Source organism: Microcaecilia unicolor, chromosome 3 (genome assembly GCF_901765095.1).
Source record: "Microcaecilia unicolor chromosome 3, aMicUni1.1, whole genome shotgun sequence".
Classification (NCBI taxonomy): Eukaryota; Metazoa; Chordata; class Amphibia; order Gymnophiona; family Siphonopidae; genus Microcaecilia; species Microcaecilia unicolor.
The window spans coordinates 96,698,391-96,723,850 of NC_044033.1; the positions used below are offsets into that span (position 1 = coordinate 96,698,391).

Here is a 25,460-nt window from a genome sequence, read left to right on the forward strand (position 1 = left end):
CCTCGAGGGCGGGACACAGAGGGAACGAACGAGCAAAGGGAAGGCTGGTGGAGAGATGTCAGACAGGCAGCACTTTCACTGACGCTGCGCAGACGTCGGAGGTGGAGCGAGGTAAATTTAAAGTGCCAGGGAATCGGGGATGAAGCGGAGGACTGGAGGCTCAGGCTGACTGAGGCACGCTGCGCGGGGCCCCCTTAAGCATGAGGCCCTATGCGGCTGCCTCGGTCGCCTCAGCCTAAGACCGGCCCTGGGGGCATTGTTAAGAGATGGCCGCCTTCGCCCGATAATGGAAAAAGAAGGCCGGCGTTGACGAGCATTTGGTCGGTTTTACTTGGTCCATTTACTTTTAGGACCAAGCATCAAAAAGGTGACCCAACTCACCAGATGACCACCGGGGGGAATCGGGGATGACCTCCCCGTACTTTCCCAGTGGTCACCAACCCCCTCCCATCATAAAAAATAAAAATAAAAACATTTTTTGCCAGTCTCTATGCCAGCCTCAAATGTCATACCCAGCTCCATGACAGCAGTATGCAGGTCCCTGGAGCAGTTTTAGGGGGTACTGCAGTGCACTTCAAGCAGGCGGACCCAGGCCCATCCCCCCCACCTGTTACACTTGTGTTGATAAATGGGAGCCCTTCAAAACCCACCCGAAACCCATTGTACCCACATGTAGGTGCCCCCCTTCACCCAAAAGGGCTATGGTAGTGGTGTACAGTTATGGGTAGTGGGTTTGGGGGGATTTGGGGGGCTCAGCACCCAAGGTAAGGGAGCTATGTACCTGGGAGCAATTTCTGAAGACCACTGCAGTGTCCCCTAGGGTGCCCGGTTGGTGTCCTGGCGTGTCAGGGGGGCCCAGTGCACTACGAATGCTGGCCCCTCCCACGACCAAATGCCTTGGATTTGGCTGGGTTTGAGATGGCCGGCATCGGTTTCCATTATCGGCGAAAACCGATGTCGGTCATCTCAAACCCGGCCATCCCTGACATTTGGCCGGCCCCAACCCTTATTATCAAAATGAAAGATGGCCGGCCATCTTTTTCGATAATATGATTGGGTAAGCCGCTTTACGGGGCCGCCCTTAGAGATGGCCGCCCATATAGATGGCCGGCCCTGTTCGATTATGCCCCTCCACATCACTATATCTCAGGTGACCCCTAAGAGGGAAGTGGGAATTACTGATAAATATTAATAGACATTAAGTGATTGAAGGGTGATATATTCAACCTTCATAGAAGATATGTAGTATCAACAATATGTCATTACTGCTACATGGGGGGGTGGTTAACATCAGTTGCTGTACTATTGGTGTTATATATGTATATACTGATGTTGAAAAGCATGTTTGTGTGAGGGTATAGGTAGTGTTATCTTTAGTGGCTGAGTGCACTACACAAGTATGTACATACTTTATTAATAATCTAGGAACGCCTAATGTGCAGTGATGGTTCTATTGATTCTACCACTTATCCCCTAGGGAAAACATGGTAAGAAGGATAAACTGAGCATATTAAAAAAATCAACAAAAAGTTTAAGTAATGGTAGTATCTAGTACTAAGTGTATATTGGTGATATTAAATTTTAACTGACAGACCCTTGACCATTCCTCTAACGTTTGGAGATGCCTTCTCATTTTAATTACATTTCATTACTTTCTGAAGGGCTAAATCAATCATATAATATACCATATAATCTTAAGGCTCTTTATATTAATCTAATATCCCTAGTACCTTAACAAGTTTTAATTAATTAAACAATTCAATAATACTAAAAGATGTAGACAGCAGTCTAGCAATGAGAGGGGTGCTATCTAGTCTTTCAGTGTCACATTTATGATTATCTTCTAATTGGTGGGAGGTTATAGAGCTTATTTATGAAAGCAAAAAGGTACTTGGTCAAAATAGCCCCGACAAAATGGCCCCCCGACAAAATAGCCCCAACAAAAAAGCTGCAAACAAAAAAGCTCCCCGACTTAATAGCCTTTGACATAACAGCCACTGTCAGAATGGCCTGCCCACAATATAGCCCTTGATAAATTAGCCCCCCGTGACAAAAGGGCCCGATCAGGCTGCCCAGAATATGGCACTGCATTTCTTTCCTAATAATCTTACCTTACCAAACGGGATAAGGTTGGTAAAACTATGAAAATGATGACAATATTGTTTTTTTTTATTAGCATGTTGATGGAAGAATAGTTTCCTTAAACAGCAGAACAGATCATGAATACCAGTTGGTAGCTACGGAATTTTGTTTGTTTATATATGCTTTATACAATGCTATGCTGGTTGGAGCCTTTGTTGGTGAATATTTCACTTGTAGTTTATCATCTTTTTCTGTGATGTGTTATTTTTTTCTAGGGGGCTATTTTGTCTAGGAGCTATTTTGTCAACGGTTATTTTGTTAGGGGCGGATTTGTCAAGGGCTATTTCGTTACAAGGCTGTTTTGTTGGAGCTTTTTTGCCGGGGCTATTTTGTCAGGGCCATTATGTTGGGGTGTTGTTTCTATGCTATGGTATTGACGAAAACATGTTTAATATGGATGCAAAATATTAGTAGTTGAAACAATCTGAAAGTTGAGAGTGAATAAGACTCTCTACAATTTTAACTATGAATGGTAAGTTGGAAAGTGAACAGTAGTTTTCAACAGAGGCAACACATTTAAATGTATCTTTAATTTGGGGAAAGACTGCAGCTGTTTTTTCGTAATGAGGGGACTATACCTTCTAATAAAGTAGCCTGTACCATGGTATGAATGAAAGGAAGTAAAGTTACAAGAAATTTCTTAAGGGCAAGAGAAGGAAGTGGATCCTGTGGAGCGGTAGTGACATGCATTGATTTTATACCCTTTTCTAAATCTGTTTTAGAAGGGAGATGGAAAGTAGCAAAAGTACTATGAAGGATATTAGAAGTATCAGTCTGTGATTGATGAATATTAGTCAAAGAATGAAAAGCTTTGTGAAGTATTAGAATGTTATTATTAAAAAAAAGTCTGCTAGAGATTGAGAAAATGGAATTTTGTCCTTAGTAATCTATGTTATATGAGATGTAGTTAGAGTCTTTAAATGTTTTGTATAACATCACAGTGTTAGAAGCTTTAGTTATTTTTCAGTATAGTACTACTACTACTACTATTTAGCATTTCTATAGCGCTGCAAGGCATACGCAGTGCTGCATAAACATAGAAGAAGACAGTCCCTGCTGAAAGAGCTTACAATCTAATAGACAAAAAAAAAATCAAATCAAATCAATTAATGTGTACAGGAAGGAGGAGAGGAGGGTAGGTGGAGGCGAGTGGTTACGAGTCAAAAGCAATGTTAAATAGGTGGGCTTTCAGTCTAGATTTAAAGGTGGCCAAGGATGGGGCAAGACGTAGGGGCTCAGGAAGTTTATTCCAAGCGTAGGGTGCAGCGAGACAGAAGGCGTAGGCTTTCTTTGCAGTAAACAGAATCTCTTTTATAGCAAGAAGCTATTTGTAAATTTGTAATGAGGTTAGTGTAGGATGACATCATCTCTGTTTTATATAGGTACTTGGGGGCAGTGGCGTAGCCAGACTGCCAATTTTGGGTGGGCCTGAACCCAAAATGGGTGGGCATAAAATTTTCTCTCTACCCCCCTCCCCCAGCAAAATTTAGTCACACTAATCAGATGCATTTGTCACACAGGGTAAAGTGCTGCTTTTCAGTGCATCAGATTTCAGACAATTTATTTAATAGCCTAACACCCTTTTCAATGAGCTTTCAGAGGCCAAAACCTCCTGCCTAAGGTCAGTATAATGCTGTTACGGTATCCTCTCCTGACCTAAGGAAGGAAGTATTGGTCTCTGAAACTTTATTAACAAAGGTACCATATTACTTTATCCTAAATTAAAAATAAATTTATTTTCTTTACCTTTGTTGTATGGCCATTTACTTTTTCTCATTGTCTCTAGATTCTGCTTTCCTTCGTTTTTGCTTAACTCTTCTGCCACGGTTTCCTGGCCATTTCTCATTTTTCTCTCCTTTTTCTTTGCTTTCTTCAATATTTTTCTGCCTCTCTCTCTCTCTCTCTCTGTCCAGATTTAATTCATTCTTACTATCCATTCTTTAATTTCCTTCATCTACTTATGGCTTTTCATCTTTTTCTCACCCTTGTTCTCCCCATGCCCCTTCCTCTTCTTCTCCTGTCTTTCACTACTCTCCTTTTCCATCCAGCAGCTCTCTTCTTTCTCTCCCCATCCTTCCAGTGTCTCCCCTCTCTCTCCCCATCCTTCCAGTAGTCTCCCCTCTTTCTTTCTGCATTCTTCCATCCAGCGTCACCTCTTTCTCCCTACCCTTCCATTCAGCGTCTTCCCTCTTTCTCCCTACCCTTCCATCCAGCGTCTCCCTCTTTCTCTCCCCATCCTTCCACCCATCTACCCTCTCTCCTGATCCTTCCATCTAATGTGTCTCTCTACCTCCTTCTAACCAGTGTCTCTCTATCTCACTACCCTTTTCTGTTCGGTGTCCCTTCTCTCTCCACATCCTTCTAGTCTCTCCCCTTTCTCTCTGCATCCTTTCATCCATCTCCCCTCTTTCTCTCCCCATCCTTCCATCTGCTTTTTCCCTCTTTCTCTCCCCATCCTTCCATCTGCTTTTTTTCTCTTTCTCTCCCCATCCTTCCATCTGCTTTTTCCCTCTTTCTCTCCCCATCCTTCCATCTGCTTTTTCCCTCTCCCGATTTAGGCCCGCCAGCGCCAGCCCTAGCTCCCATTGCCGGCCACTGCTGCTTTTCCTATTGAGCAGCAGGGCTGGCGCTACAAAAAGAAGAAGCGCTCAGCTGACTGAGCTGAGCGCTAACGACAAAAAAAGTTGAAAAAAAAAGCGCAGCACCTCCGCAGGCAGCCTTGAGGCATTGACTGCTGGCTCTGCAGGCTCCTCCCGTCTCTTACACCACTGCCCCTGCGTCGCTCCAGGGGCAGTGACGTAAGAGACGGGAGGAGCCTGCAGAGCCAGCAGCCAATGCCTCAAGGCTGCCTGCGGAGGTGCCGCACTTTTTTTTTTCAACTTTTTTTGTTGTTAGCGCTCAGCTCAGTCAGCTGAGCGTTTCTTCTTTTTGTAGCGCCAGCTCTGCTGCTCAATAGGAAAAGCAGCAGTGGCCGGCAATGGGAGCTGGTGCTGGCGCGGGCTTGGAGGAAAAGTGGGCGGGCAGTGTCTGTGCGCTTGGGTGGGTGGGCCAGAGCTGAAATTGGGTGGGCTTGTGCCCACCCAGGCCCACCCGTAGCTACGCCCCTGCTTGGGGGAGGTGAATTTAAGAAGTAAAAGTATGTTATTATGGGGAAGAGATTTGGGTGAAGAGTTGAGTGAGTGAGTGAGTGAGTGAGTGACTATGTATGTGTTAATTTGAGTAAATGCTTACAAAGTTGTAACCAGATTGTTATTCATTCCAGTTAAACTTCAGGCTATGTTTTCATGTACAACAAACTTATTTTGGAGAAGTGAGGAAGAGTGTGGATCATTCCTTCACACTTGGTGGTCTTGGTCCAGAATTCAACTTTACTGGTCTGACATCTTGAAACATTTGGAGACTTTTAGAGGAATATCTATCCAGGGAGTGCCTACAAATTGTCTTCTGGGATTGGGCAACAGACACAGTAAAAAATGGAACAACACTTCAAAAAGATGGGTCTTGCTGCAGCAAAATGTGTTATTTCAGTCTTTTAGAAGCAGTGGCGTAGCCAAGGGTAGGCCTGGGTGGGCCCAGACCTACCCACTTTGGACTCAGGTCCACCCAGTAGCAGCATATCTATGATGTGGCTGGCAAGGATCCCCAAGCCCCACCAGCCAAAAACTCCCAACAACTTATAAATAGCTATTTACAACAACTTGTAAATAACAGATCTTCGCCTGCAGCGAGCAGCGACTGACACATACTGTTCGCACCAGCCACACAACCTTCCCTCTGATGTATTCCCACCTATGCAGAAACAGGAAGTTGCTTCAGAGGGAAGGCTGTGAGGCTAACATGAACAGTGTGTATTAGTTGCTGCTCGCTGCTGGTGAAAATTTGCTTATGCGGGGGAGGGGGGTGTTTGAAAGACCATATGGCATGCAGGTGAGAAAGGGAGAGACAAAAACACTTGTGGGATAGGGTAGAGATCTTCTGCCCACCCATTTTGGGCCCAGGCCCACCCAAAATTGGGTGTCTTGCTACGCCCCTGTTTTGAAGTGTCAGGATGGGCTTATACTTCAAAATTAGTCATATGTTAAAATAGTGAGAGAATTAGAACATTTAATATACAGTAAAAACACTAGGGTATATATGATAAGGGCCATGAAGAATGGATATGTTTAGATAAAGTGGTACAAGAAGGGGTTGAGGATTGAGTGGTTTGGGGATAGGGAATTAGAGAGGGGCAAGGGAGAGACTTGGTTGGGTTTAAACTTATTGCTTTGAGCTGTTGTTTAAAGTTGCCTTTCTTGATGTTCCTGTTCTGCTTAAAACAAATAACACATTGATTGGGAAAGAAAAAAAAACATCTTTTAGATCCAAAATTTTTGAACAAGGAACATTTAAAATCCTTAGGTTCCAACCTAGCAGAATTCTCAAAGAATTTCAACTTTTTGATGCAAACTAATCTTGAGAGATTTGAGCCTGGGCATCCAGTAGCTGGGTAACAGAAGATTCTGACTGTGTAATTTTATTAACTTGAGTCTCAAATTGTTTCTATAGGTCTCTAACTAAAGAAATATTATTTAAAGAAACAGTTATAAATAAAGAACAGACCTTATATGGGGCTTCTAGGGTATACCAGACTGCATCTAGTGTTATTTCTGCTGGTTTATGTAGAAGCTGCAAAGCAGAAGCACAAAGGTCTAGCTCTTCTTGCCAAATTTCAACTCCTCCATCCATGCCAGTTTCTGGAACTTAGGAAGCTTCAGCTGATGACTCAACCTCTACCCCAGATTGATCAATTGAGCTACTGTCTGGGACTTGTGTCAATACACTTGCCAAAGTAGAGATATACTCAATCACAGGCAACAGTGTAGACTGCCTCTCCACCACAGATACATCAACATCTCCTCCCACTGCTCCCTTCTGAACAGTTTCAGCCATGCCATACTGACATAAAGAAGTGGAAGGGCCTTGCTGGCTGAGTTAAATCTTGCTCTCTAGCGCAGGGCTCTTCCTAGCTCTGAGATCAGTGGAAGTGCCTGAGACTTGTGAGGGCTGTGAGAATATAATTATTTTGTCTCACTGCAATGGTAGGTCATTCAATGTCTGGGGAAGAGGACCCTTCAGTTTTGGCATGCTCAAAATACGCCACAATAAGAAGTACAAGTGAGGAAAACTCAGAGTAACTGCACACACTCTCTAGTCAGTTGACATCTTGAATCTTAGTCTTTTCCAAAGTAGTTATTCATACATTCAAAATATTTTTCAGTGTTCTTTCCTTGACCAAACAGTTCTCTTCTTCTTTGTTTTTTTCCAGCTCAATTGGAATTGTGCTTTATTGGACAACTCCACTATAATCCTTCATATACAATACATGTAGTTCAGCCATCACAGCAACAGTCCTGGACTATTTATTTATTTTTATTTTATTGCATTTGTATCTCACATTCCCCCACCTATTTGCAGGCTCAATGTGGCTTACATGGATTTGATAACATTATCATAGCAGGATATCGGATACAGTTAGTAATGTGTAGCGATTAAGGAAGGGGAGAGGGAAGAAGGAAGAGAGTTGTTAGGGTAGTTATGGAAGGTGTGTGTTCATAGTTGAGTGGACTTAGTGAGGTTATAGGTTCTCATTGTAGGCCTTGTTGAAGAAGAATGTTTTCAGAGATTTTCGAAAGATAGATGTTTCTTTGATTGCTAGTGATACATAGCATGGTTCTTTATGGAACTTGCTATACTTGTACAATGTTTCTGGCTTCTAGTTGTTGCCATTGCACAGTAGGTGATGTCATTTCTTCCACCCTCCCTTTAGAGTTGTGCATGTTGCCTCTCTAACTTCTTTGGCTTTATTGGGTCAAAGAGCAGGAGCTTAGCCCAGGAAATAAACATAAGTCACCCACATTGTAGAACATAATGCTGCAAGAGCCAAAAAAATAAAAACAGGCCCATATGAATGAAATTTGATAGCAGAAAGCAAAGAAAATATATGTATGCTTCTATTCCTACACAGAATAGAAAACAGTTACATTATAAGGCCTAGGGGCCAATATTCAGTTGGCGAGAGGCACCCCACATATGTGCTGCAGTTGGCACTGACCCCGGATATTCAATGCTGGGCTGTTTCCAGTGACCGACATTGAATATCCATTTTTGGACGCTGGAACTTAACCGGTTAAGCTGATATTTATTGCTAACCAGTTAAGGTCCTAGCAGTTAAAAATATAAGGGCTATTTATGCATTCTTATTTAACTGCTAAACCCAGTACTGAATATTGGTGCTAACTGGTTAAGTTGCATGATATAGCTGGTTAGCTGCTATCCTTGGGATTCTATGTAGCATGTCTAGAGCCTCTTTTACTAAGCTGTGGCAAAAGGAGGCTAGCGCTAGTGTATTTGCGTGTTTTTCATGCACACCGAGGTCCCCTTTACCGTAGCGGGTGAAAGGGAAGTCTCTCTTTCCTGCAGGAAATAGCTGTGCGGCAAGTAAAGCACTTGCTGCTCAGTCATTTCAGGGACCACTGGCCATCACTCAGCCAATTATTATGATTTATATTTATTTTGAGTCTAATATTAATTTGATTGCCATCAATAGGCTGAACAGGAAAATTACCTGTCATCCTTAAGTCTGTAATCATGTTTGATAATAGTGATACTTGTTCAAAACAAAAGGATGAAACTAACCTTTGCACAAAAGCCTCTGCTGTTGGTATTAACAGCTTCTCAGCTATTATGCTTGAGGAGTAATTATTTTACCATTATTACATACCAGGCTTTTAACAGAACAGTTGTTCCCTCCATTTAAGCAGTAAGTTTTATAATTTATTACATTTCCTTGGTCATCAACACACTGTACAAACAGTGGGCCGCCAGTGACCAATTACATTAAGGTTAAGCAACATAACTTTAAATTAGGAATAAGCAAATGTGTCTTCATCAAGGACCTGCTGTGTTTTCACTGCTCTTTATGAGATGATACTAAATGTGAATATGGAGCACACTCACTGGGACCAATTCCTGTCGGCCTGAAAATGGGAAAGTCTCAGGCATGCTCAGGTCTAGAGCTAATTAATGGGATAACATCTGCTTTAAACAGTTGATGCTAGTCATTCCTATCAACTTTACCATGATAGTCCATGAGAAACTGTCAAATGTTTAAGTATCTATTATGGACTGTATTAATCTCTAATATTAGTCTAGTATTTGTGAATGGGGGAAAAACATGAATTCAAGAATTGTTTGAATTGTTTTTAATGATAGAAAAGACCAGTAAAACAATCCATTTTATACAAAAAGAATGCTGACATTCTTTTATCTTAGTACTCATAAACACAGCATGAGCCCTTGAATAAAAATACTGGGGTGTTGTAAAGGAAGCTTGAAAAGTGATAAGCACAGACTTTTACTTTATCATCTTGTGTACAACATGCACATGCCTTGATTTCAACTGTATTTGAATCAAGGCACCAGACAAAAAAGTCGCCACTATATTTTCTGATTATAAAAAGCATTCAGTATTCAATAAATTTTAAAATGGAATTTAAAAATTGTCATTTATGACAAACACATTGAAGAATTTTGAGCACATACCTCATATCTAGATTGGATCTGTTCATTTGACCCCCATAGTTACTGTATAAAGTAATGAATGGATGAATGAGAAATGTTCAGTGGATCCTTCTGTGTTACTTAGGAAAATTGGGAAATACTATTGTTTAATCTCTGGAAAAGCAGGTAGAATATGCAGTTCTAATAATGTGTGTGCTTGATATACTCAATTAGCATAGTACAAAACGCATTGACTTTATTGGCAACACTGCAAAGAATAAACAGGGTGCAAATAATACAGACATTACATTAGCAATCACTTATCTTTATCGCTGGCTCAAATGTCAACAACATTGAATAGTTTTTTTATAATTTTTTTGCCTTCAATCCCTTTTAGTAAAAGGGCCCCTTATCAAAGCACATCATTAAAAATATTGATTGCCAGCCTCTATGCCAGCCTCAAATGTCATACTCAGGTCCATGATAGTGCATGCAAGTCCCTAGAGCAATTTTAGTGGATGCAGTGCACTTCAGACAAGTGGACCTAGGCCCATACCCCCCACCACCTGTTACATTTGTGGAGGAAACAGCGAGCCCTCCAAAACCCACCAGAAACCTTCTGTACCCACATATAGGTGCCCCCTTCACCCGTAAGGGCTATGGTAGTGGTGTACAGTTGGGGGTAGTGGGTTTTGGGGGACTCAGAACACAAGCCTTACAAACTACCTCACCAACCCATTCAGCTATTAAAGTCCACCTTCTATACTATCCTGCCTAACACCTTCCTTCTCTCTTCCCTTACTTAATGTTTGTACATTTCCAATTGTATCTGATATCCTGTACATTACCAATTGTATCCGTGATCCTGGAATGACTATGTCATAACAAAACTCTGTAAGCCACATTGAGCCTGCAAACAGGTGGGAAAATGTGGGATACAAATGTAATAAATAATAAATAAGGTAAGGGAGCTATGTACCTGGCAGCATTTTACGAACTCCACTGCAGTGCCCCCTAGGGTGCCCCATTGCTGTCCTGGCATGTCAGGGGGACCAGTGTACTACAAATGATGGCTCCTCCCACATCCAAAGGGCTTGCATTTGGATGTTTTAGACTTTGGTTTCAAAAATCGCCGAAAACCACAGATGTCCAAATCTTAGGATGTCCTTGGTATTTTTGAAACAAAAGATGGATGTCCATCTTTTTTCAAAAATGACCTTATCCCCGCCTCCAAATCTGGACATTTTACAAAGACGTCCAAATTCCAACTTAGACGTTTGTTTTTTTTTTTTAATGTCCCTATATGTAACGTTATTACTGACTTGATGTTGAAATAAAGCTGCGGCCAAGTTTTCTTCCACTATAAAGTTGTGTGTGTGTGCTTTATTTGTGAGAGAGCACTGAAGCAGATGTGAGTGCTACTGTTATGGAAAATATATATGTGAAAAAAAATTCTACATCACATTACCCACCTAGTGGCCTGCCTTTAAGCATTTTCCATGTATGTTCAGCACTGCCACCTATGCAGATATGGCATTAAATATATGTTTTGTTTTTTAACTGTAGACATTCTTTAAAAAACCTGCTCTCTGCCTAGGCTGAATGTTTTGCCTCAGGTCTCTTTTTCTATATTTCTATGTTTCTATATAATTTTGTCCATACTGTAGTACATTGTGATGGAATGCATTAAAAGAAATTGTTCATTTTGATCAGTACATTTTATTAATCTCATATTCATACAGCAGATCCAAAGCTACATGTATAATTAAGATATATAACTATTTTATTTAATTATGTGAAAATATTTTGTGGTTTATTTTCCTGTGTAGCCAGGGCCGGTCTTAAGGCAAGGCGGCCGAGGCGGCCGCATAGGGCCTCGCACTCAGGGGGGTCCCGCGTGGCGCGCCTCAGGTCGCCCCGCACCGAACGCCCGAGCTCCACTCTCCCACCCTCCCAAGTTCAACAACGCACGACGGCGACGGCGATGTGGTGGGGGTGGTCCGCCCCAGATGTCAGCGGGAGGTGGGGGGGGGGGGGTGCTCCGAGTCCTCTCCCGCTGCTCGCCCTGTCCTGCCTTTAAAAAAACAATTTGAAGCGCTGGAGTAACAGGCAGCAGCACCTTGCGTCTGCCCTGCTACTAAAAATCTCTTCGACGACGTCGTTGGGCCTTCCCACATTGAGTCCCGCCCGCCCTCGCGGTAATTGGAAGTTACCTCAGAGGAGGGCGGGACTCAATGTGGGAAGGCCCAACGACGTCATCGAAGAGATTTTTAGTAGCAGGGCAGACGCAAGGCGCTGCTGCCTGTTACTCCAGTGCTTCAAATTGTTTTTTTTTAAAGGCATTGAGGGTGGTGGGCGGCAGGGGAATGGAGCTGGTAGGTGGGGAGGGACTCAGATGGGAAAAGGGTGTGGGGTTCTCAGGTGGGGGAAGGGTGGGGTGGGGAGGGGGTTCTCAAATGGGAAGGAGACTGAGGTGGGGAGGGGGTTCATGGATGGGAGAAGCAGAAGGGAGTGGGGAGGGGGTTCTTGGATAGTTGAAGGGGACAGGTGGGGAGAGGACTGGGGTTCTTGGATGGGAGAGACTGGGGAGGGGGTTCTCGGATGGGAGAAGGGGACGGGTGGGGAGGGGACTGGGGTTCTTGAATGGGAGAAGGGGGTTCAAGGATGGGAGAAGGGGGTGGGGAGGGGGTTCTTGGATAGTTGAAGGGGATGGGTGGGGAGGGGACTGGGTTTCTTGGATGGGAGAGACTTGGGAGGGGGTTCTCGGATGGGAGAAGGGGACGGGTGGGGAGGGGACTGGGGTTCTTGGATGGAAGAAGGGGACTGAGGTGGGGAGGGGGTTCTTGGATGGTTGAAGGGGACGGGTGAGGAGGGGACTGGGGTTCTTGGATGGGAGAAGGGGACTGGGTCTGAGAAGGGGCAATATGGGAAAATGGGGGCCATGCCTGGGGCTGGTGGGAAAATGGGGCATGCGTGGGTCAGGTGGGAGAATGGTTCTGAAAAGGGGGGCCCTAATACAAGGCATGTGGATGAAGGGGGCTGGAACTGGGGGCTGAAAAGGAGGGTAGGTGGGATAAGGGGGCTAGTACTGGGACTGAGGCTGAAAAGGGGCAGGGGCTGAAAAGGGGACAGGGAGAAGTGGCTGGGGGGCTGAAGCTCGGGACTGGTGGGAGAAAAGGGCTGGGGCTGAATTGGGGGACTGGTGGAATAGTGGGGCTGGAACTGGGGGCTGAAAGAAAGGGGCAGAAAGAGGGGCAGATCCTGGATGAGGGAGCAAGAGGAAGGGCAAACCCTGGATGGATGGAAGAGGGAGGGCAAATGGTGGATTGAAGGGGCAGAGAGAAAGGGCAGGCAGTGGATGGAAGGGATAGAAAGGGCCGACAGTGAATGGATGGGGGAGAGAGAGAGGGCAGACAGGGGCAGTTGGTGGATGGAAAGGGCAGAGATAGAGGGCAGATGTGGATGGAAGGTGCAGGGAGAGAGGGCAGACATTGGATGGAGGGAACAGCAGAGAGGGCAGACACTGGATGGCAGAGAGAGACCAAAGACAGATGCTGGATGGAAGGAAGACAGTGAAAAGAAGATGAGGAAAGCAGAAACCAGAGACAACAAACTGTAAATAAAATATATATTTTAATTTTTTTGCTTTAGGATAAAGTAGTATTGTAGATGTGTTAATAAATGTTTATAATAGAACATGTAAACAAGGTAATCTTTTTATTGGACTAATTTTAATACATTTTGGCTAACTTTCGGAGAACAAAACCCCCTTCCTCAGGTTAGGATAGGATACTGTAACAGTACTATACTGTACTGACCTGAGGAAGGATGTTTTGGCCTCTGAAAGCTAAATGTATTAGTTCAATAAAATGGTATTTTATTTTCTATATTTGTTTTATTTCTATTTGTTAATTTGTAAAGTGGTGATTGGTATTTGTTAGCTTTTTTCAAATTTACATCTGCTGTCTTTATATTTTGCACAGTACTAGGGGACATTTTCTGTTTCTATGGTGTTGCATTGTATGCAGAGTCTGGCATCTTGGGGGTTCAGTTTATTTTTTGTCTAAATAGAAAGTTTATGATTACTTATTCTATAGTGGATTAGGGTGTATCTGTGTTTGTGAAAAAGACATGGCTTTCAGTTGGCATTGACTGTGCAGGATCGACAAGCCCTGGAGCTGGGGGCCTTGGAGCTCGGAGGGAGGGGTGGCGGGCCCTGGAGCTAGGGTGGGGGCAGGGCTAGGGTGGGGCCCCATCAAATTGGTCTGCATAGGGCCCCGCACTTGCTAAGACCGGCCCTGTGTGTAGCTTATAAGGATTATAACTAGAGGCAGATTTGGTTTAAGAGCAAGTAATATGAATGAATATGATTAATCTGTGATTTGAGATACGTGAAGAGAATAATAGGTTATGATTTCACAACTTAACCACTAAAGTAGTATTATCTGAATGTTATATAAAATTGTTGAACTGTTAAATAATATTTTGCATGTACCAATGCAATTCATATATATATATATATATATATATATATATATATATATATATATATATATATATATAAGAGAAAATATGTAATGGTGAAATAGAAACAAATGGGCAATGAAAATGAATTCCTACAGCCAAATTTTTCTCCCACCTGCAGCACAGAATTTTTTAAAAAAATTATTTGTATTTCAACCGCATAAAACATGATGTGAGGCGCACAGAGTATGATCTTCTAAATGCGTCCTAATATCGTAGGTTGGCATTGTTATAGTCAGTCTGTGAATGAGGAAGGGTAGGTTTTTACTTTATTTATTTTAAACAATTCTAGTCCACCTGCCTTGCAGAAATTCTAAGTGAGATACAAACATCAAACCACAGCAAGATATACAATACAGATATTACAATATATCAACTAAAACATTTACGTACAGCTTAGAGCAATGAAGTAGTGGAGCTTGGAGTTGAGTTGTGCTGCTGAGGCCTGGTAAAAAGGATATTGAGCTCTTTTAGGATCCTGAGTGGAGCTGGTTATTTACATATGAGACTGCTTGTGATATAAGCTCCTGCCTCAGTTGCCCTAATGGGAGGGCTGCCACTGACCTGACCCCTCACTATGGAATACACTTTCAGATCCCTAGCATAGGGAGCACAACTATAACCAGGTTCAATTAGTTTTGAAGACAATTCTATTTAGGGATGCTTTTGGAGATGTCTACTGATCATTTTTCTTATGTTATTTTCTCTGTTATCAACATGACCTACCATTAAGATGGGCTATTTTACCACAACTTGTGCTATTTTAGCACAGGTCCCATTTTATGCAATGAGATCTAGTTACTACTAACCCAGGTTAACCCATCTTAATAATAGCCCATGTTAATAACAATAAGTTATTTTATGCATTTTTGGTTGAAATCTGCCTTGATCATTTGTTGCTAGGTGGACTATAAATGTATTAATTCATAAATAAACCTTTCAGTTTTTCGGTTCAACACAAATGTAATCTAAAGATTTGAGTATATGGCAAATTTTCTAGAAGACCTACCTGAGCAATAGAACTGAGTCAATCTGATATATGCTTGCCAAGGGAGCATGGCCTGTGGAGTTACAGAGGAGTAAGTGCTGGGCCTATCCTTTTCAATATCTTTATAAGTGACACTGGGAAAGGGAGAAAAAGGAAATTATGCCTGTTTTCATGTGACATTAACATTGCTAGCAGAGTAGACATGCTATAGGGAGTAAATAAAATGTTTGTTTTTCTTTCAATTGGAAATGTGGCCGAACACATGACAACTATGTTTTAATCCACATCAATACAAACTCATGCATTTGTGATTAGAAATCCAGAGGTCAGTAATAGTTTTGCAGAAATGGCAGTCACCAAACAGGAAAACAAAGTCAGGAATCATAATCTATGATGATTGTTCCAAAGCAGTCAAGAAGGCTAATACAGTAAGCTGTATTAAGACATATATCACTAATAAAAAGAGGTAAGTAATTTCACCTTTCTATGGATCTCTGCTATGATTGCACCTCAAATACTCTGTACAGTTCTGGAGAACTTATCTACAGAAGGGCACACATGCCATAGAGACATTTCAAAGCAGGATGGGGCGCCAAACTGTGGCATAGTTTGCACTACAGCCTTACACTGAGAGATGTAAACATTCAAATATCTAGCAGGCTTCCATAAAGCATCATATAGCTTTATTCTGTAGAATGGAAAGTTCGAGAATAAGGGGTTATGATGTGAAACCAAAGTGTAGGATATATAAAAGAAACGCAGTGACCCAAAATACTTGTGTACTAAGGGACCCTTTTAATAAGCTGTAGTAGGGTTACTGTAACAACGGTACATGGTAAATCAGTGTGTGCCGTGAGCCATTTCCGACACTCAAAAAAATTATTTTATTTTTTTTAGCACTGAGGGAAGCATGCTGCCTGGTTTTCATTGGGTTAGTGCAGGATCCTTTACTGGTAAGTGTTTTCCTAGGAAATGGCTACACGGCACGTGCTTAACTTACCACATAGTCATTTCTATTTTTTTTAATTGCATTTAACAAAAACATTACAAGTATCAACTTGACAAGAAAAGCACCATAAGGCAATATTACACAGTAATAAGGCAAAACTAAGAACAGGCAAAAAACAAGTGCTATGTCAGTCCACAAACTGAGAAGAGAGATCTGAAAGGAAAGATCTCTGAAAGAAGGGTAAACATGAAAACTTATGAAGAATTACTTGAAAGAGAACCTATCTATACAAATCTTCATCTGCTCTTATTCACCTGCAGGTAAAGGAATCTCCGACTTGTTCGTTTCCAGAAATGATTTCAACTGGTTAGGGTAAAAAAAAGATAAACATCCCAGAACCCAAAATCACAAGGAAATCTCAAAATGAACTTGGAACCAATTGCAAGCACTTGTTGCTTCATCTGAAGAAATAACTTTCTACGATCTTGAGTGCTTTTATTCAAATCAGGAAATATCCATATTTTCTGACCTATTAAAAGTTTTTGTCTATGACAAACATATTCAAAAAGTTGAGGGTGGGATTAATAAATCGCTGGAGTTCCAGACTGTAACAAAATCCCACATGCAAGGTAGACACCAGCTTAGAATCTACTTGACCTTCTCGGTCTCCATTTGGGAAGGAAAAAGGCCTCAAAGTTCTCTTGGATATTAAATATCTAAAAGAGCTAAATGGATCAATTCAACCCTATCTTCATCATCGGCCAAAAAAACCTTCCAGAGCTCAACTATGTTGATTTATTTATTTTCTATTCTTGTTGTTTTTTTATTACTTGTTTTACCGAGCTTATCACTTCAGACTTAAATTAGAAAATTTAAATAATCAATAATCCCAAGGAGTTAATTCACTCCACTGGCTTCCATACAGCATCCAAGCTAGTCTATCCAACGATGAGCTATGGTACTGAAAGAAAGTGCCCGCAGTGTGGTTTTCTCTAGAGTTGTTATTATTATAGATTATAAGTAGCTCAAAAAAGTCCAGTGCAGGCTCAGAGAAAACTGATAAACTATTTATCAAAAATCTATACTATTATAATGCTGATAAACTGATAACAGCAAATTGATATGTTGAATGAGAATCAATAGGTTTATTATTATGATTTCAAGTTTACCAAAGGTTAATTTCTTTTATCTATGCTAAACGGAACAGTTTCCATTCTTTTAATGGCCCTTTTACTAAAGGGTTGGCACGCGGCAATAGGTTTGCCACACACCAATCCAGAACTACTGTTGGGTTACCGCAGCAGCCCGGCGGTAATTCCACCCCAGCATGCGCCATTTCTAGCACTACAGAAATTTATTTTCATATTTTTACTGCTAGGTAATACGGGAGCCCTTACCGCCACCTCAATGGGTGCTCCCCCCGAAATGGTCATGCAGCAAGTGCGAACTTACCTCATGGTTATTTCTTTTGTCAGCCTTTTTAGCATCTGTGGTAAAAGGGGCCTTGGCATGCAGTAAAAATGCACACTGCCACTAGCGCAGGGTCTTTTTTGCCACAGCTTGGTAAAAGGGCCCCTTAATTGGCATTCCATGATATAATTAATTATTTTAATTCTTACTAAGCTCTTGTGAAAATGAAAATCCTCTGAACAAAATAATCTACTGCTCAACAGAAGTCCTGATTCTCCGGAAAAGACAACCCCCATGATACACACGACTTCCACAATGCATAATTTATTTATGGGGATTTTTATTTATTATTTATTTATTTCCCATTCCTGAGTTGCAGTTGCATAAGACTATGGGTATGGTCTGTTTTTTCAAGTCTGCTGATATAACAAACAACTCATGGACAGATGTTTTTTTCTTGGTTTATGCAGATCTATTGATGCATACAGCAGTGAGGAGATTGTAACAGAGATTCCATGTAATTGATTCAGAAAATGTTTTACTCCAAATTGCAAACATCAGAAGGAAAATGGTTCCTGCTGTGATTCAAAGCCGGCTTCTTCTTCTGTTTTTTTTGTAAAATTATGCCTCTGCTGGGGATGTAGAAACAAGTAGCAGATTAAACAGTATTGGCAAACATTATTTTAGAGTAATGAGATGCAAAATAATAACAAGTAACTCATGTGGTCTTATTTTTTATTTAACTAGGTGGTTATGCAATACATTATACCATACTGTACCCAAAAGACATCTATTGCAACAGTCATTATTTTAGAACAAGTTCCACATGGAAATGCCAGCACTTATATGTGGAAACGACATCCACACGTAAGTATCGATTTTACAATGGTTGTGATTTAGATCCGGAAGTACTAGGCAAGTCAAGATATCCACATTTAAGGGGTCTTTTACTAAGGTGTACTAGCCAGGGGCGTAGCTAGGTGGGACGATGGGGGCATGGGCCCTCACAGATTTAGCCCTGGCCCCCTGCTTTCACACACCCCCCGCCGCCACTGACCCTCCCCCACCGATGACCCTCCGTGCCACATTCGACCCCCCCCTCTCGCAGGACGTCAGGACTCACAGAAACAGAATCAAGATCAGCGAACGCTCCGGACTCGGAGACCGGCGCTGAAAGGGACTTCGGCTGGCGGGGGTTGGGGACCCCCACCTGCAAAGGTACCTGGTGGTGGCGGCAGTGGGAGGGGGGTCGAAAGGGACAGGGAGGGGCAGCAGCGTGGGTGGGGTCAAAATTGGTGGAGGTCAGCGGCACCGGGGGGGGGGTCTAAAAAGTGCCCCCTCACCTCAGGCTCTGGACCCCCCTCCTGCCAAAGTCTGGCTACGCCCCTGGTACTAGCATTTTTAGCTTGCACTACAAATCAACTGGTGCTAAACGCTGAGATGCCTATTATATCCCTATGGGTGTCTCAGCATTTAGCGCCAGCTGATTTTTAGCACAAGCTAAAATGCTAGTGCACGTTAATAAAAAATCCCTTTAGAAAAGAGGCATATTGTGGACATGCCATGGGCAATGATGAGGTAAAAAATACTAGTGCACCTGCTATAAATCATGTACAAATGCTGACCTCACTTGTCTATTGGAACTAGTGCCTGGTTGGTGGTTGCAGAAGGAGATCTGAGAGCTGTACAAGTTCCTGATTGTCAGCTGTGCCCATGCAGATGTGTCTTTGTTTAACCTTCATTGCTCTGCTCTGTTTTCAGCCTTTGCCTTCCCATGTCCCCACCCCCGCCTCCTCTCCCAAACTCCCAGTGTCTGCCACCTTGCCATCTGGTCAGTCTGTCTGTCTCTAGGAACTGTCTCTTGGTTTCTGACCTGTCAATAATCAATCCCCAGCAACATAGGAGCCAACTCCATGGGTGCTGTGGGTGATTGAGCACCTCTAATTTTGAGATAATTCCATGTAAGTGTCCAGAGAAGGGTTATTTCCACTGGACTTTGAGAAGTTGGCTCCTATGCCCAGCAACCAGTGCCTTTTTTTTTTTTAAGGTCTTACTGTTGCCTGCTAAATTAGACCTGGATATTCAGTGCTGTATTGGATATCTGGGCCTGAGTGGACATGCTGAACACCACCACTTCTGTAGGCCCAGAAGTCCAGGGGAAAAGAAATATATTAAATAGACAAAGGAAGCAAAGCAGGATAAGGAGGTACATCCTTTGTTCTTCTATCCTAACTTAAAGGAGCTACCTTCTTATTCTGCATTGTTTCCTGTCTGTTTAGTATCTTGTAATGAAACTGTACCATAAACTGATTTTTATTGTTGTTGTTGTTGTTCAAGAATTTTCTTCAATAAAAGAATTATAATTTTGGAATTCTACTCTTGAAGGACAATTCTATGAAGGAGGTGCCAACATTTAGATGCCTATCACATGCATACAAGCTTAGAATACTAGCTTCTACATATATAGGAGCACAGTATACTGGCTAATGCTATTTTGTAAATACTCGACTATCTTGCATAGCATGTATTTGCAAAGGAGGGTATGCACATGGCTTCCATATGTATGTCCCTGCTGCATTTGGGGGTCCTTTTACTAAGCTGCAGAAAAAGGGGGCCTGGGGCGGAGCAAGATGGCGGCAGCAACATCATTCCGCGAGTGAGCCTTCGGATAGCGCTGTGTTAAACCTACACCTCTTGGTAGATTTTTCTTCTTTAAAGATTTATCCTACCTTTCTTTCCTTAACGATGCCGCATACCAAGAGGAAGGGGGTTTTGAGAACCGGAGCCCTGCCGGTACGAACTTCGACTCCAACACAGCTTTCTATCCAAGGATTCCTCGCGAGAACCCCTGCTACGACACCGGGAAGCCCTGCTGAGCCCGCTGCCCAAGGAGAGGCTGAGCTTCAAGGGCAGGACGTTTCATTGTCCCCCCCTGTGCGCCCACCAGCACCGCAACCGGCTGAGGTCGATGATGGACGAGTAGCCCCTAACCGTGCTGACGGGAAAGGAGAGCTACTACTGGGCCCCCACTTCGACGCTACAGCTGAGGCCTGTATAACAGCAATGGCTGAGAGTCAGATGGCACAGAGACCAGGAAAATCTTTAGTCTCCTCGCCGGCGGTGACTCTTGAGGCGATATGGGAGACTCTACAGACGGTGATGGAATCAACTAGCAAGATTGAACCGTTAGTAGGTAATGTAAAGGAATTAACTACTGCATTTTCCTCTATGAAAGAAGAGGTAACTGAAAAGATTCAAAATCTGTCAATTGAAACTTCTAAATTGAAGGAAACCTCAGTTAAACTAATACAAGACAATATGCTGATACATAAAAGGTTTGAACATTTTGAAAATTATAATAGGAGGCTAAATTTACGATTCTTGAATTTTCCACGGACTTCTATATACCCTCCATTAGAAATTTTTAAAAGGTATTTGGTGGAAAATTTAAAATTTACCTTAGAAAATGTGCCTCCAGTGAATAAAATTTATTATCTCCCTACAAAGAAAGCAATACAAGCATTGGAACAACCGGATTTAAATGTATCAGAACTACTAGAAACGTCGCTGACTGATATAACTGAGCGGCAAACTTTGCTGGTCTCATTCATATTTCCTCAAGATTTAGAATCTGTTAGGAAGATGGCTTTGAAGAACTTACAAACCCCATTTTATGGGGGGAAAATCTGGGTATTCCCAGATGTTACTAAACAAACTCAAAGTAGAAGGAAAGACTTCTTAGCACTTCGTGCTGAAACTTTGTCTTTAGGAGCCTCATTCCACTTGAACTATCCTTGCAAATGCAATATAAAATATTTAGGGGTAAAATATGTTTTCTTTGAATCCGAACATTTAAAACAATTTATTTCTCAGAAAAAATTATTATAATGCTTCTTGAATCTAAACCTTTATGTTTCGCCTTAAGACTAGAATGTTGGGAATGTAATTATATTTTTGGGGGTTAGTAATAATCTGCTATTGCTTTATTTCAATCTTGAGATATGTTGAAGTAAATTTCTTTCTCCTAAGTTAACGGCTCATAGCCCCTCGAATTCGGTGGTCTAATACAAGTTTTGTAATATTTTCCTGATTTATTTGTTTAATTATGTGATAATTTCTTAACTGTATTACCTACTCAAGTAGTAAATGCTTGTAAAAATGTGAAAATGATAAATAAAAAAAAAAAAGAAAAAGGGGGCCTGTGCTGGCATCAGTGTGTGTTTTTGGTGCGCGCTGAGGCCCCCTTTTACCGCAGTAGGTATAAGGCTGGTTTTTTTTTTTTAAGAAAGTGAAGCACTTGCCGCGTGACCATTTTGAGGGTGAGCACTTACCACCACCCACTGAGGCAGCAGTAAGGGCTCCTGTGCCAACCTGGAGGTAACCTTGCCCGATTACTGCCAGTAAATACCGGTGCTACAAAAATAAAAATATTTTTGTAGTGTCAGAAATAGCACACGCTGGGGGTGGGGACTACTGTCGAGCTGCTGCAGTATCTCTTTGGTACTTTCGGTTTAGTGAACAGTAAGCTCACGTTGGACTTTCCACCGCTTAGTAAAAGACCCCCTCAGGGACCTATGCTCTATGACTATTATTTGAATGTTCTAATTATGTGTTTATTAGATATTCCATCGCTATTATGCTTGATCATATTATGTCTCTGTTATTTGAATTTCAGTGCTGTTAAATGTGCATATTTTTGGTCCTGTTTCAATGTAGTCCTATTATTATGTCTCAGTTTACTGTTTTCAGGTTTTCCTCTTTCATTTTGTCTAGGAGTATACTTGTTCATTTTACTATTGTTATGCTGTTTACAAAATTGTAATTTTGATGTTAAACTGTACCTACTGTACACCGCCTTGGGTGAATCTCTTGGTGGTTGATAAATCCCAATAAATAAATAAATAAATAATATAAATGCAGGCACATAAATGTCAGGTATGCTAATACTTGGATATACTAGCATTCTATAATGGAAACTAGGGGCCCCTTTTACTAAGCCGCGTAGGCGCCTACGTATGGCCAATGTACACCAAAATGGACTTATCACCCGACTACCGCGTGGCTCTTGCAGTAATTCATTTTTGACGTGCATCCGATCCGCACATCTGAAAAATATTTTGTATTTTCTGGTGCGTATAGCGGATGCGCTCCAAGTGGCATCTGACATGCGTAGGTCATTACTGCCTAAATTCTTTACCGCTAGGCCTATGGCTGGCGGTAAGGTCATAGACCCAAAATGGATGCATGGCAATTTTGATTTTGCTGCATGTCCACTTTCGGGAAACAAAAAGAGGCCTTTTTTTACAGGCACGCTGAAAAATGATTCGACACGCACTTAAAACCTGCGCCTACACTACCGCAAGCCACTTTTCAGCGCGCCTTTGTAAAAGGACCCCTAGATGACTACGTTATGTCATAGAATAGTCTACTGCGGGGTCTCAGGGTACCTAAATGGAAGTGCTCAGGTATAGAATTAACACCTTTTTTTCCCCTCTACAGTGTCTCCTTTACTGAAAGAATTATGCTTTGGTCTTGGAGTTCAGTACTCTTCCCCCTCCCCCAACTCCCACTAGGGTTGCCAATTAGATCCACATTCACCTAACAGGGTTGATTAATTCCTGGGCTTACCCTAATGCCTTGCTTTTCTTATGGAATCCACTGGGGAAATCAGGACCACAAGTCCCTGCATGCAATGGGGTGAGCCCAGGACTGGATCAACCCTATTGGGAAAATCTGGATCTAGTTAGCAACCCTAATTCCCACTCATCATATAATCAGTGAATTTTTTTCTAGCAAAAATGTGTCTACTCAAATGCCAGACCATTTTTTAGGGGTGGAGTTATCACAGAGGGATCCATCCCACAACAGCCAGACCTCATAGAATCTATGAAAAGGCAGAATTGGTGTACAGATCCTGGACCTTTTCACAAATAGTTGAGGGCAATGGGTCACTTTTAGCATGCAGTGGAAAAAGTTCCAGTACTCAGTACTCCATGAAAAAAAGCATTACTGATACAATTCATGCCAGGTTTTCTCCATGAGCTCAAACCTTGTGAACCATCTATCCTGGGAAGAATTCAGAAATGGGGCTGTACTTGCAATGTTTATCATGCAGTAGGACAGTGCTGATGAAGATGAGTCCATTTGCTACTGAGCAGAACTCCTCTGATGCAGGGGTCCTTGTGGGGAGTTGCTCACTCATAAGACTCTTCTACCTGCTGCAATTGCTAAAGACTCCTCCTGCACATTACTCTCTGTATTATTAAGCTAAGTATTTTGTTTATCATTTTTTACTTTAGAGATACTCTACATACTTCAGCAAGTTTATACTGAGTTTATATTTAATTGCTATGCATGTTTCAAAGATTTTGCATTAGTCATTACCATTTTGGAGAGTTTTGATTAGAAATAGAGTTTTTCTGACTGATGATGGTGAGTTTTACTATAGAGACTGAGGGGTCCTTTTACTAAGGTGCACATTTTTTGGCCGTGCGCAGGATCATGTTTCAGCACACCTGCAAAAAATGCCTTTTTTTGGGGGGGGACTGAAAATTAACATGTGGCAAAATGAAAATTGGCACACGTCCATTTTAGGTCTGAGACCTTACCGCCAGCCATTGACTTTGCGGAAAAGTCTCATGCGTTAACTGTGCGGTAATGATCAATGTGCGTTCAAATGCCAATTACTGCCCGCGTGCCAGAAAATAAAAATATTTTATTTTGATGCGCGTAGGGGATGTGCATCAAAAATGAAATTACCACCTGGGCCATGCAGTAGCCAGGCGGTAACTCGGAATTGATGCACGTTGGGCATGAGTAAGCGCTTACGCTGCTTAGTAAAAGGACTCCTGAGTAGAGAGTTGCACAGGGACAGAAATCTTACCCATCCCCGCCCGTCCCTGCTAGAATCTCACCCATCCCCACCCATCCCCACTAGAATCTTACCCATCCTCACAAAAATTTAACCCATCACAACCCGTCCCCACCCGTCCCCGCAAGAATTTAATGGCACATAAAAGAAAATTCTGGTCAGCTCCCTCAGTCTCTCTCTGAATTTGAGCCACATCACTGTAGGCAAGGAAGGAATGGAAGCTGAAACTTAGAACACTCTGGTGTGCACATGTAAGATTTGTCTCTGATTTCTGGCACTGTGTGCTGAGAGGTCACCACATGCACGCACCAGTAGGTCAGGTGTCAGACCTGAGGTCTGCGCATCAGCCCGGGAGCAAAGAGGATTAATTGTAACATAGTAAGTGACAGCAAATAAAGACCTGAACGGTCCATCCAGTCTGCCCAATATTCACACTCATTATCAATTCATAATTAATTCAACGAGTGTGATATTATATACTTTCTTTCGTGTTTCTGGAACATAGACCATAGAAGTCTATCTGGCCCTATACTTATGTTCCAACTGCTGGAGTTCTCGTTGAAGCCCACTCCAGTCTATTCGTCTTCTCATTTGTGGGATACAGACTGTAAAAATCTGACCAGCACTGTCCTTATGTTCCAGCCACTGAAGTTGCTGTTTAAGCCTTTTCTAGCCCATCTTAAATCAGACTGCCATATATTAGACACAGACCATACAAGTCTGCCCAGTATCGGCCCTAGTTAATCACAGCCAGAGTCGCCATCTAAGCGTCACTTGACACATTCACACACATGCAGCCATTTAAGGTTAGGATTTTTATAACTTCCATTTTCTAATTAGAGATCCTCTGTGTTCATCCCAAGCCTTTTTGAATTCCATCATCATTTGTGTCTCTACCACCTCCTTAACGGAAGACTTTCCACATTTGTGCTGTTAAAGCAAGGAGGAGGAGGAGACAGCACTCAAGGTACTCGATAGATGAGAGGCTGATGCAGTGCAGCTTACACTTCCACAGGAACCCCGCAGAACTGCTTCCA

The 25,460-nt window shown here is 42.2% G+C and overlaps 1 long non-coding RNA gene across 1 annotated transcript; it reads right to left on the reverse strand.

Moving 5' to 3' along the window:
* Window positions 1–5,232: 5,232 nt before the first annotated feature.
* LOC115464259 lies at window positions 5,233–23,303 on the reverse strand. Its single transcript, XR_003941256.1, has 3 exons — window positions 23,230–23,303; window positions 16,887–16,891; window positions 5,233–5,249 (listed from the first exon to the last, which is right to left on the reverse strand). It is a non-coding gene; the product is annotated as an uncharacterized LOC115464259 (long non-coding RNA).
* Between the last annotated feature and the right edge of the window lie 2,157 nt (window positions 23,304–25,460).